Source organism: Punica granatum, chromosome 2 (genome assembly GCF_007655135.1).
Source record: "Punica granatum isolate Tunisia-2019 chromosome 2, ASM765513v2, whole genome shotgun sequence".
Taxonomy (NCBI): Eukaryota; Viridiplantae; Streptophyta; class Magnoliopsida; order Myrtales; family Lythraceae; genus Punica; species Punica granatum.
The window spans coordinates 7,674,159-7,679,758 of record NC_045128.1 but is presented as its reverse complement, the minus strand read 5'-3'; the positions used below and the strand labels follow the sequence as shown (position 1 = coordinate 7,679,758).

Genomic DNA, 5,600 nt, shown 5'->3' with positions numbered 1-5,600 from the left:
AAATATGTAAATTATGAATGGCCATCATATTGAAATATCTAATTGATAGAATTAATGGCCCACCATAAAACATTATTTAATATCACATGCTATAATCACTCAATTGAGAAATAGGAAAGGAACTCCCGTGGAGGCTCTAAATGCGTCTTGTATTCTCAGTAAGACAATTCCCTTTTTTGGCTCATATAGATCAAATAAAAAAGGAAATCTATGTTGGTGAAAAAGCTCCATTTCCTAGTAAAATGGAGCAAAATTAATAACGATAAATTACATTTAACCACCCACTAACATTTAGTTTGCTTATTTTGACTCTTTTTTTTTCTCTCCACTCTGTATCACTCTCTATACCCTATATTTTAATTACAAAATATATCCTCTTTTTCACCCCCATTCGCGATTTCTTTTCTTTTTTGCTTTGTTATTAATTATTAATTTCATCACCTAATTTTTAATTCCATGAAAGTCCTTTCTAATTTTGAAATAAAAACCAATGCCCATATTTAATAATTATAAAAATCATCATATTTTTGTAAAACGGAAAGAAAAATCCATAGAGATTATATTTTTGAGTTAAATGCACTTTGCCTCCCAACCTATGAGGTGAAATTAAGTTTGCCTCCCGACCTATGAAATTTGGCAAAGTGCCCCCTCACCTAATCCGAAAATAAGCAATGTGACTCTCGAACCAATTTGAAGAGGCAAAATTATCATAGGAAATAATTAATTAAAAGTTGAATTTCACAAAATTGGGATTTGGGGATTTGAGTGGCTTTGTTGCATTATTTGTCTGCTTTCCTATGCTTGAAGAGTTTCGTCCTTGTCTGCTGTTGAGGGAATTGGAATTTTGCAAAATTGGGATTTGGGGTTCGAGTGGTTCTGTTGCATTATTTGTCCGCTTTCCTGTGCTTGAAGAGTTTTGTCTTTGGTCTGCTGTTGTGGGAATTGGAATTTTGCAAAATTGGGATTTGGGGGTTCGAGTGGTTTTGTTGAATTATTTGTCCGCTTTCCTGTGATTGAAGAGTTTCGTCTTTGGTCTGCTATTGAGGGAATTGGAATTTTGCAAAATTGGGATTTGGGGGTTCGAGTGGTTCTGTTGAACAACGCTTTCTTGTGCTTGAAGAGTTTCGCTGTTAAGGGAATTAGATTTTTGCAAAATTAGGCTCCTCTTATCATTCGTCATCCCCGACTCTCTGCATCTCTTCCCCGGCCACCAGCAACACTGCGAAGACTCCGTGACTGCCCGGGGACTGTCTATTCAAGTATATCCGACGACTGTCCGCTTTTTCTGCTTGTCTGCCGCGATTCACCCATCTCTACCCGTTTGTCATCTAGCCTTCTTCATCTGATGATTTTTCGATTCCTAACTATTAGACAGATCATGACATTCTATAAATTCCATCCATAATAGAAAATCTTATAATAGTTAATTAATTATTATAGTTCTTCTTTGACAATCTTTATAGGCACATACCTCCCCTCAATCGGCAACTCGAGATGGGTTGGAAGTTGAGAGAGGAAAACCATGAAAAATCAACTTCAGAATATGGTCAGCTTAATCTTCTTGAAGCTTTTTTTTTGTGGAATGGAATATAAGACTGAGAGAGAATGTGCATCTTTGTTATATCAAAAAGAACAACAAAGTTTGTAATCCTACAAGCTTCCAAAACATAGTAGAAAAAGGGGTTGTGTTGGTTTTTTTATTGCTTGCCATGGTCATTGAAAAAGACAATGCGCATATTTTTTTTTATTGCCATGGTCATTTAAAAGGACAATGTACCTCTACTATAATATGGAAAAGGAGAAAGACACTTACTGAACTGTTGCTTGGACCACCATTATTATATGCATTTGTTTTGGTTGTTGTACGGGGGACTCTGATATGTTTTTGTTTAATTCCTTGCTTGATTATTGTTATACCTCTACTATAATATGGAAAAGAAGAAAGACACTAAACAATATGTTCTTTTTAAATTGTTTTTATTTAATTCCTTACTTTGTCATTGTTTTCATTTGATTTTTCTTAGTGATTTCCATATATTGAATTAACATTTTATGAATTTTTGCAGGGGATAACAACGACTACTTTAGCATCGAAATGCACCATTCTAGTTGGGTTTATAACATTGGCTACTCTAGGTCCTATGTTGGGGGAATGTTCAACTACTTTGACTACTGTGAGGGTGATGAGATGTCTATGATAGAAATTCATGATATGGCCGAAAATATTGGAGTAACAGAATTTATTGCTTTTTACTTCAGTAGGGAAGGGGTAAATAATTACAATGCTTTACAGCTTATGTAACATGACCATGATGTATTGAAAGTGCCTTACTTTGCTGATCCAGAGAGGGTTGTTGGGATTTTTATTGAGCATCAAAAGGTTGATAGTAATATTAGTGAGGGTGCATCTAATTTGAAGAGTTGTCATGCTAGTTTTTCTAAGTTATATGAACCCACTGCTGCTGAAGAAATTAATATGGGAGTTGATGTTTCTGATTTACATGAAGAGCCCTTTGGAAATGTGACTATGGATATCGAGGATGTTGTTTTGGACAATAATAATAGTGGGGGAGGATGATGAAGCTTCCATTGGAGATGATTCAGATCACACTGAAGAACTCATTAATAGTGATTGGGAACAGACATATGACGTGGACTTCATGAACAGCATAGACTTTGAGGTAGAATGGGCTGGGTTGGATAGTCAATCAGTTGAGAGAGAAAGGAAGGGGAAAAATGCCATGACAGCTTATGAGAAGATCAACCAAGAGAATACAGAAGCGACTTACGATGGATACAAAGTGTTTAATCCAAAGCTGGACATGGATGATCCAGAATTTGAAGCAGAGTTGTGCTTCACAGATACTGACATATTGAGGGCTGCTATTAGACAACACTCCAGGGTGCACGGAAGGGACATCAAGTTCACTAAGAATAACAAGTTTAAGGTACAAGCTAAGTGCAAAACCAAAACCTGTCCTTGGAAGTTATATGCCTCTAAGCTTCCAAATGACAATACAATGATGATTAAGACTCTACACAGAGTCCATAAATGGTACAGAAAGCATAAGGTGACTGCTGCAAACTCTACATGGCTAGCCAATAAGTATCATGACAGGACAAAAATTGATCCTGATTGGAAGGTGAATTCAATGATGATGGTGATGAAAAAAGAATGCAAGCTATCATTTAGCAAGTATCAAATTTACCGGGCTAAAAATAAAGTTAGACATATGGGGATCGATTCAGATACCCAACATTATGGTATGCTATGGAGGTATGCAGCAGAGATCAAAAGACAAGATTCTGAGACAACTATGAGAATCAATACCAAAATTGTAGGGGATGAAATGAAGTTCAAACAATTTTACGTGTGTTGGGCAGCTCTAAAGGGCACATACTTCACCAGTACCTTCTTCCCTGATGTCCAGAAACTATAAGATGGCCAGTGCCTTCCCCGATTCTTCCTTCAACATAGAAGTCCAAAGCCCAGGAAAGTGGAAGATGATCCAAGCTTGGGTTTGCTTCTAGACTGCTAGAACTTATGCAAAGGTACCAAAAAGAAATGCTAAAAGTGATCTTCGTCGTAACCTGTTAAGGTATTTGGCTTGCAGCTAAAGATTAGTAAAACAGTGATTTTCATACTATGTCACATGACACGATAGAAGATTTAGCACGATCACTTATTGCAGCTACATAAATAACATTTGCACTACCATGTTTAAGTCAACTACAGATGAAACTATAATAAAAGCACTGAAGAAGCCTCACAAGGGATTACTAATTCGTAATAGATGCAAACAAATTAGCAGGTAAAAACAATACTCGCAAAATAATTATATTCAGTTCACTTCCTCCTAGGTTCACTTAACAGCACAAAAAACAAGACACATTCTTATACAAAGTAAAAAAGACTTCAGTTTCTAGCTTTAGCTGAGGCAACAATTCTTTCGAACAAATGCAACGACCGAATACAAAAATGACCAGAAACAAAGACTTCACAATAGAGTAAGCACTTACTTGTGATGTTCATCGGAGAAAACAAAGGACTACCTCTCTGAGTTGCTGCAAAGTGCCTTGACTCTATTGTAAACAGCCATGTTTCTTCTTTTCCAGAGATATCTACTAACCCATGGTGCCCAAAGACATTTATGATAATTTAGTTGAAGAACTATCGGAATTAGATCTTATTCATTGTAGGCATACGGAAATTCAAGATCATATGGCATGTTGGATCTGATCTTGTGCCTAGAATTCTGTTCATCATATTGTCTAGATCCTGAAACAGAATCAGGCCTAGCATTCCTAGGAATGTTCTGCCAATCCATTCCTCAAGAAGGATTATTCAATGGAATCTAAAACCAGGATCCATTCCAGCAAAATGTGATGATGCTGTTGAGAATCATTATCCCCTACAATCAAGAAGAAATCCATCGGTTTACACTAATCAAATTTTTACGAAGTTCAAATTACACAAAATATCAGAATATCCATCATCACTAAATACCTCTCGATCTCCTACATAATGACTACATGATTTTTGAGATTTTTTTTCAATTTTTTTCTTAGAAAAAAAAAATTAGAAAATATCCCGGACAATGTCGAATCCCACCAAAAGATGAGGTAAAATGTAGAATCGCATCAAGTGATCACTCTTTCCACTAGTATGTTCCGAGATCAGCTAATAATTAATTTTTACATGGTTGCCAGTTCATGTATATAGAAAACAGTGATACCCTCACTATGGAAAAGTCATTTTTGCTTTTGAAACTTTCTCCTGCAAAACGCTCTCTCTTTCTGTTATAGAAATGAAACTAAAGCAATGGACTATAGCTGCAGCGTATGGCAATTCGTAGCTTTGGATTGTGATGATGGGAGAAAAATACCCAGAAAAAACTTAAAGAAAAAATAAATGTGTATTAAAATGGGAAAATGAAGAGCAATCCATCAGAATACGAAAAATCTTTACCCTTGAATCGATGGAGATCTCACTCTAAGATCTCTGTTGATTCGAAATAAAGAGGGAGTCACTGGCGGCAATGACCTCTGGGAAGGGGAAGCCGCTGTCGGCAACTCCGTCTCCCCTGAAACGACTCCCCTGCCACCTCAAGAATGCCGTCCAAACCAGTAATTTTTGGACAGTAAATTGCACAGAGACGACGACGATGATAATGACTTCGAGTTGCCCAGAATGCCCACACACTAAATTGAACCTATTGGAACATCAGATGCAACAATGGAAAATCAATGACACTCAACAGTTAGGAGTCGGAAAATCATTAGATGAAGAAGGCTAGATGACCGATGGTTAGAGAAGGTGGATGATGGGTAGATAAAGGTGAACCGCGACAGACGAGCAGGGAAGGCGGATGGTCGCCGAATTCACTTGAACGGACGGTCCCTGAGCAGTCATGGAGTCTTCGCAGTGGTGCTGGTGGTCGGGGAAGAGATGCAAAGAGTCGGGGATAACGAATGGAGCCTCATTTTGTAAAAATCTAATTCCCTCAACAGAGAAACTCTTCAAGCACAAGAAAGCCTTATTCAACAGAACCACTTGAACTCCAAATCCCAATTTTGCAAAATTCCAATTCCCTCAACAG

At 37.2% G+C, this 5,600-nt stretch overlaps 1 long non-coding RNA gene across 1 annotated transcript; it reads left to right on the top strand.

The window, feature by feature from the left end:
* The first annotated feature begins 1,036 nt into the window (after window positions 1-1,036).
* Window positions 1,037-2,614, top strand: LOC116193519. The gene is made up of 3 exons (XR_004154319.1): window positions 1,037-1,319; window positions 1,464-1,546; window positions 2,067-2,614. It is a non-coding gene; the product is annotated as an uncharacterized LOC116193519 (long non-coding RNA).
* Window positions 2,615-5,600: the final 2,986 nt, after the last annotated feature.